The sequence below is a fragment of the Cololabis saira genome, chromosome 3 (assembly GCF_033807715.1).
Source record: "Cololabis saira isolate AMF1-May2022 chromosome 3, fColSai1.1, whole genome shotgun sequence".
NCBI classification, from domain to species: Eukaryota; Metazoa; Chordata; class Actinopteri; order Beloniformes; family Belonidae; genus Cololabis; species Cololabis saira.
In genome coordinates, this window is record NC_084589.1 from 40,862,798 (window position 1) to 40,870,831 (window position 8,034).

At 39.3% G+C, this 8,034-nt stretch overlaps 1 protein-coding gene across 1 annotated transcript in view; it reads right to left on the bottom strand.

Annotated features, from left to right (window-relative positions):
* Positions 1-6,352, bottom strand: part of dgkb (diacylglycerol kinase, beta) — a 134,001-nt gene extending 127,649 nt beyond the window's left edge. Inside the window, 1 exon segment of the mRNA XM_061718560.1 lies at positions 5,898-6,352. The gene's annotated coding sequence lies outside the window, so the exon portion shown is untranslated.
* Positions 6,353-8,034: the final 1,682 nt, after the last annotated feature.

Here is an 8,034-nt window from a genome sequence, read left to right on the forward strand (position 1 = left end):
AACAGGATGACAATCAGGGCTTAAAGAGAGTCGTGTGAAATAGTTCAGTCTTTTCATTCAGCCCTTCTTAGGTGGGTTTAGGTGTGTTTTGGGTCATCATCCCTTATTCTGCGCTGCAAATGAGATCTAAAAAAGTGACCCAAACCATGATCGAACCCCCTCCGTGTTTCACAGCAGGTAGAATGTTGTTTTCTTTGAAAGGATCATTTCTCAACACAGAACTGATGTTTCTTGCCAAACAAGATTTGTCTTATCACCCCAAAGGACATTTCTACGGTGGCCGAGACCCGCCATTGCTGAAAATTAAAGAAACGCTGCAAATAAAAAGAAACGGCACTGCAAATAAAATAAACGCTTTGCAAATAAAATAAACGCTGCAAATAAAAACAAACGCTGCTGCAAATATAAAGAAACCCCGCTGCAAATAAAAAAAACAAAGCAAATAAAAAAGCCACAATGGAAGTGAATTACCGGGGACTATTTTTGCTGATGCACCAGTGTTTTTTACGTGGGAGGAGAAGAAAAAGACTAAGAGGACATAAGTGAAAAGGAAGAAATAAGAAGAGCGAGGAATAAGAAGAACAACGAACGAGAAAATAAGTGAAAAGGTTAGTGTTCAACGTCGCTACGTGTAATTTTTAATGTGCAACACCGGTGCATCGGCAAAAATAGTCCCCGGTAATTCACTTCCGTTGTGGCTTTTTTATTTGCGTTGTTTTTTTATTTTATTTGCAGCGGGGTTTCTTTTATTTGCAGCGGCGTTTATTTTATTTGCAGCGGTGTTTGTTTCTGTTTGCAGCGTTACTTTTATTTTCAGCAATGGCGGGTCTCGGCCACCGTACATTTCTCCTCAGGACTTTTGACTCAACGGTGTGAACTTCATAGTGTTTTGTGTCCTCCATTTGGCTCACTGTTGCCTAAACGGTGCTGCATGACTAGGTGGGACAGGGACATATTCAGACTTTGGAGCCCAGCCTAACAGTTTCTGAATGACTTCCTTGACTCTTTGTCTGTCATCCTGGGGAGTTGCATTAACTCTTGTAGACATACCTTGGAAGGCTACAGTGGCATGCACCTTTTACGTCTGAATATTTACCTCTGGTAGCCACAGAAACTCGTAGCTGCTAGGTCTTACTTTGTACTATATGCACCTTCATATAGATTTTGGCTAATTCTTCATGGGCGCAACCCACATACTCGGCTCTGCTGCTCATCCCACCAGTGCATGTTCCTTACAAATGTGGCACCATTTAAAAGGGAAACATGCAGGCTTTCCAATGGTATTAGATGTATTGCCAAGAAGCATTGTTACAACAAAGAAATATTCTACCAAACACAAACTTCCTTACTTTTTGTTCTAAGTGTATAATTTTCTTTCTGATGAACTGAACTCGTTCCTTACTTACTTCCACCCATGTCCAGAGCGGTATCACACAGAGATACCAAACGCAATGGCAGATGACCTATAGCCAATTTCCCCGCTGTGGGACTAATAAAGGAATATCTTATCTTATCTTATCTTATCTATTGAAGACATCTACTAATTGAGGCTGAACCATTAGTTAAAAACATTACAATAATTCAAACATTTATAATCTTTTTGTGGGGTCTCAATGAATCTGTTGGGACTGTTTTAGAATATCTTTACAATTAAACAATGAATCGTCTCTTTTCTACTTTATTTTGGTTTGCTCTATCAGACACGAAAGACATACCTGAGACCATTTCTTTCAATTTGATCATTTTTCAGGAGGAATGAAAAATTCAATGGTAACGTATAAGGTAAAAATAGATATTTAGGGTAAAACACGTTACATAAGACTTAGACATAAAGTGAGAAGTGAATTCAGAAGGGTTTTGTGCATATTAAAGCATGACAAGACCTCAGGGTAGACTCATGCAGAGATCATGGATGGATGGATGGATGGATGGATGGATGGATGGATGGATGGATGGATGGATGGATGGATGGATGGATGGATGGATGGATGGATGGATGGATGGATGGATGGATGGATGGATGGATGGATGGATGGATGGATGGATGGATGGATGGATGGATGGATGGCAGGAACAAGTGAAACGTTAATGCAAAGCTGAAAATCGTAAACTGCCCGTCATCAGTTACAACAGCTTCGTTAATAATTCTGTGTCTGATCAATGAAGGGAATCTATTTATCTACAGACAGATACTAAAATATAAAGATTAGTAAAGAAGACTGTAAATGGCATCTGGATGAAATGTGTGGCTGAACGTCTTTAAAGAAAAACAACAAAAACACATCAGCTCTACTGTTTGAGTGAAGCATCTACACTTGTAACTAATGGAGGGAAAAAAAACATCTTTCAGACATTAAAAGCATTAAAAGCTGGATTGGTTCTGCTTTTCAACACCATCCTGCTTCAGTGTTCAGCGGTTGCCATGATGACAACATAATTGAGCTCAAACTGAATGGGCCTTTGTACGCAGATGCTTTTATTTTTTTAACCAAATCCAAAATCCAGTCTTTTATTGGAGTTTGTACATACGTATGCACGTATATATACACATATATGTATAAGAGAGAGAGACGAAGCGCATATATTTTTGCCGGCAGTCTTCAAACCATCAGTGTGCTGCATGTTTTGACAAAGGAGGATACACTTTTACAGAAAGCAGTACACGGAGCATCAATTATGAATATGCAGGGACCAATTTCAGATGTTTTTTTTCAGGACAGTGTAATGACGCATCAGGAGGAGCTTATATCAGCCATGGTGGATAAAAGCTAAGCATCACTTGTCTTTTCAACACAAATATGTTGAATATCCTTACTGGACGTGCACTGCAGCCCATCACTCAGCCCTGCAGCCGGGCGACTGTGATTTACATGACCTTGTTTTCCTTTTGTCTCTGTGACGGGAACACACCTATAATTGCATGATTGAGTAGCTCTCACCAAGGCATCTGTGCACTTGTATTCGTGTGTGTTTTTGTGTGTGTCCTATGTCTAGTGAAGCATTTCACCCAATAAGTGGCAACTAAAAAAGCTTGAATCAACAAGTGGATGTTCACTCATGTAACAGATAGATGTGTCTGTATGATCAGTCTGGCTGTGTAGTATTAAGTGTAAACGTGTGGGTTTGAACCGGACTCATAACTGTGGATGTCTGCTTTCATTCACGACTACGCATCTCTGTATGCTCGGCTTTGCCACTAGGAGTTGAACCTTAATGAATTATTAAATGATCATCATAACATTATGACAACACCATCAGGGTCACGTCTAAGATTTTCTGTTTCAAAAACACGATCTGACCCTCAATATTGAGGGTCAGATCGTCATTGAGGGATATTGACCTCATGGGTCAATATCAGAACAAATGTGTTTAACAAAATAAGATGACATGTAGTAGCAGTACTTGAGTTGTAAAAAAAAAAATCAGGGGGGATGGTGGATTTTATCAAATGGGGACAGATCATTTGTGCTGATTACAATTAATATAATATATTACAAATAATAGCAGTGACCAAAACACCTGCAGAAATACTGCAGGAATGACATAGCAGCAGTTAAATGCAGCCTTCTGTAAGCTTTAAATATCCACTGGGCTTACATCAAATACATCAAAACACAACAATAAAAAACAGTTTTCTGAACTTATCAATATGACTCTGTCCTTCACAGGATAAGTAAAATGGATCACTGCAAAATCTCAAAATCTTAACAAGAATATTTGTCTTATTTCTAGTTAAAATGTCTCATTTCAGTAAAAAAAAAATTTCATTACACTTAAAACAAGACTCATCACTGGAAAAAACAACAATTTTCACCTGTTTCAAGTAGATTTTCACTTGAAATAAGTAGAAAAATCTTGTCCCACTGGCAGATTTTCCTACTTATTTCAAGTGAAAATGTACTTAAAAAAGGGGAAAATTGTGAAATAAGTTATTTTTCTTTTTATTGGTTATGATTCTAAATGTTGAAATAGCAGTAAAACCACATTCATTGATGAAATGACATAAGGGATGGAAAGGAGGGATGACAGTGGGTGGATGATTTTGACCATTTTTATTTCAGGGGGGGATGCCATCCCCCCCTCATCCCCCCTCAATTCGAGTACTGTGTAGTAGTATCAGTAGCATTAATCTACCCTACAATCCACAACATTGTAAAACCGCTTTTAGTCCAAATTAAATGGACTCTTATATCTTCCTTAGGATTTAAGACTGATCCATATCCTCATATCCTGATCCAAGTGTAAGAACCCCTAGAAGGTTTTCTAAACTGGGGATTTCAGGTGTGTCTTAACATGACACTAAGGAGGAAAAACACCAGCAACTGATGAAATAATGTGGAAAAGGGTCAAAAGACCATTTTCAAAGAATAAGCAGTCCATTATTCTACATCTGAATCAGAAACTCAGAGTGAGAAATGGGGCTATCCGTTATATATATATATATATATATATATATATATATATATATGTATATATATATATACACACACACACACACACACACACACACACACACACACACACACACACACACACACACACACACACACACACACACACACACACACACACACACACACACACACACACACACACACACACACATGACTGTCTCAGGAAATTAGAATATTGTGATAAAGTCCTTTATTTTCTGTAATGCAAAAATGTCATACATTCTGGATTCATTACAAATCAACTGAGCCTTTTATTATTTTAATATTGCTGATCATAGCTTACAGCTTAAGAAAACTCAAATATCCTATATCAAAGAATTTGAACATTCTGGGAATCTTAGTCTTAAACTGTAAGCCATAATCAGCAATATTAAAATAATAAAAGGCTTGCAATATTTCAGTCGATTTGTAATGAATCCAGAATGTATGACATTTTTGTTTTTTTAATTGCAATACAGAAAATAAAGGACTTTATCACAATATTTTAATTTTCTGAGACAGTCCTGTATATGAATACATATATAAAAATAAATAAAGGTATTGTGATAGCCCAGCCAAGCTCTTCACCTCAACCCAATCTGATGTTGTGGCAGGACCCTGTGACTGCTTCTCTTAAAACATCTATGATCAGAAGCAACACCATAAGGAAAATGGTCAAAATTGTATTCACAATGACGTAAGATAAAGATGACATCAATAAAAAAAAAGATCAATTGAATTTATTTCTAATGAGGGTGGTTTTTTTAACTGCATTTGCGTGCATTAGTGCTGACACAGTGAAATATGTTCGGCTGTTTTATTTTAACGTATTATTTTTTTAACATGCCTGGTGTAGCAAACCTCAAAATTAACAGCATCTGTTTCATCTTTTAAGACTGCACTAATAAGGGAAAACAAAACAAGCAGCAACACAATAAGAATCCAGCAGAGTTGCTATGTTAACTATGGATGTGTGGGAATCAGCCTCCCGCGCATAAACTTTGATCCGCCTCTGGAGCTGAAACTAGAAATGCTCTGTGGCGTCTTTTTTTTTTAATGCTTTGGACAATATAGTGAGAAATTGATTGAAAATCTAATGTATTGCAGATCTTCACTAAGTCTAATCCTATCTTTAACATCCAGCTGTTTGCATTTGTGCAGCATTTTCCAGCTGTGCGCTGCACTCTAATCACGCTCATTCTCCCACCAGCGTAGCCTGACTGCAGCACATCTGTGCAAAACACTCAGCTGGTAACCCCAACAACCACAATCCAGGTCTGCCAATATCTTCCGATTGATCGTACTCCAGTGATGCAGTGAGGAGAGGAAGTGTGGATGCATGTGTTTACACCCCACTGATGGGAGATCCGAGCCGATGACATGACACACACATGCAGTAGGTGGTGGCCACTGCGACACGCAACACCGCAAATGAGTGAGATGAGAGATCAACATGCTGCTCACCTGCTGCAGAGCTGGAGATTACCACACCAGCAACCAGGGAGGAGTCCTCCACAAAGATGTTTTCAGATGAAGCTCCTCACTCACTCACATTCCTGCTGTATCCTCCTCTGGATCTCCTCTCCGCTGCAAGGCGGCGGCGGCGGCGGCGGCGGCGGTGGCAGGGGGGTGTTTGTAATTACAGCGTGTGTCTGTGTGTGCAGCGGCAAAGAGCAGCACTTTCTGCTGCATGACAGCACGAGTGTGTGGCGTGTTTGTTTTTCTCCGGCAGTGTCTGGTCAGAGCAGCATCGCTGGGGATGTGGAGTGGTGAGACAGAGGGAGCGACAGAGAGATGGAGGGGGGGGGGGGGGCGAGGGAGAGCAGAATTATCTAGCGTTGTTCTGCCTGCAGTAATCAGTTTCCATACTCCCGCTCTCTCACGTCACATCCCTCTGTCCCTCCCTTTGGTCCCTCTGGTGCTCATCCTCCCCTCCCTGCCCTAAAAGAGCCTGATGTACGACTCGCCCCTGCTCTCACTCCGTCTCTCTCCGGCTTCCAGCCAGCTCCTCTCCGGGCACCGCGCAGCACGTCATCCGGCCACATTAGCATTCATCAGGACCAACGGTGAGTGCATCAACATGTGGAAACCCTCACAAGAGATCACTGCAGAAGAACATCAATAAAAAACAGTAGACAGGGATGAAAGAAGAAAGAAAGAGATAGGGAAGAGAGTCAACATGACGCTTGATTCTATTATCATAGAGGTTACATTGCATTGTGGGTGATATAGGCTACTGGTTGTGAAAAAGCACCAACCATCCAACTTCTAGGTTGAGGATCATGCAGAACTCAGATTGGTTGCAGTTCCTCGACCGGCCACTAGAGGCCGGCTGCAAAACCAAGTCAATCTCCACCGACTCCCATGTTAAAATTACGATGGAGTATTAGGGCCAAACTAAGACAAAAAAAATTGAAATTACGAGAATAAAGTCATAAGATAATGAGAATAAAGTCGTAAAATTACGTGAATAAAGTCATAATGTTGCGAGAATAAAGTCGTAATAGAATAAAGTCGTAATATTACGAGAATAAAGTCGTAACATTACGAGAATAAAGTCGTAACATTACGAGAATAAATACGTAACATTACAAGAATAAAGTCGTAACATTACGAGAATAAAGTCGTAATATTACGAGAATAAAGTCGTAATAGCCTATTACAAGAATAAAGTGGTAATTTATGAGAATAAAGTCGTAATATTACAAGAATAAAGTGGTAATTTATGAGAATAAAGTGGTAATTTATGAGAATAAAGTCATAATATTACAAGAATAAAGTGGTAATTTATGAGAATAAAGTCGTAATATTACGAGAATAAAGTGGTAATTTATGAGAACTCTAACAGGAAGAGCCTCTTCTCCCTGTGTTAAAATGAGGAATATTGAGCATCTTGTGAAGTTATATTTATATATTATATTATATTATATTATATATTACGACTTTATTCTGGTAATTCTACGACTTTATTCTCATATTATTATAACTTTATTTTCGTAATTTCTATTTTTTTTGTCTTAGTTTGGCCCCAATACTCTAATAGCCTAATAGCAAAAATATACATATTTACACCCAGGTTAAAAAAAAAACTGTTTTGATATCAATCGTTTGATTTCACATCCAGGACAACTCTGAGGGGAGTATCATGCCAGGAGAGTCTATAGAAAGTGTTAAATCAATTTCTAATATGATTGACAGTTGGCTCAGCCAATGGCTAGACGTTATCACTTCCTCATCCGTCATCGTCGAGCTTCCCACTCTTAGCAAAACAACCATCTGTTTCTATTAACTCAGCATCAGCTAAACGCGACGGTCATTTTTGTCATCGCCGCCCAACGTGCGTTAAACAGGCGTTCATCCTGCGATAATAAGCGGGATGCGATCTAAAAACGGCTAGCGATTAAAGCTCATCTCTTTTCTGGTCATCTTACATTCCCAATTATCAAACGATACCCTTTTCGATTCCAGTGGGTACGAATGACGTCATCACGTACGCTGCGTAGCCTCCGCACGTTGCATAGCATAGCAACGTGCGGAAGCCAGCAGTCAACAGTACACATGGCGCCCATGGTTACATTTCCATAAAAAAAAAGGGGACAAC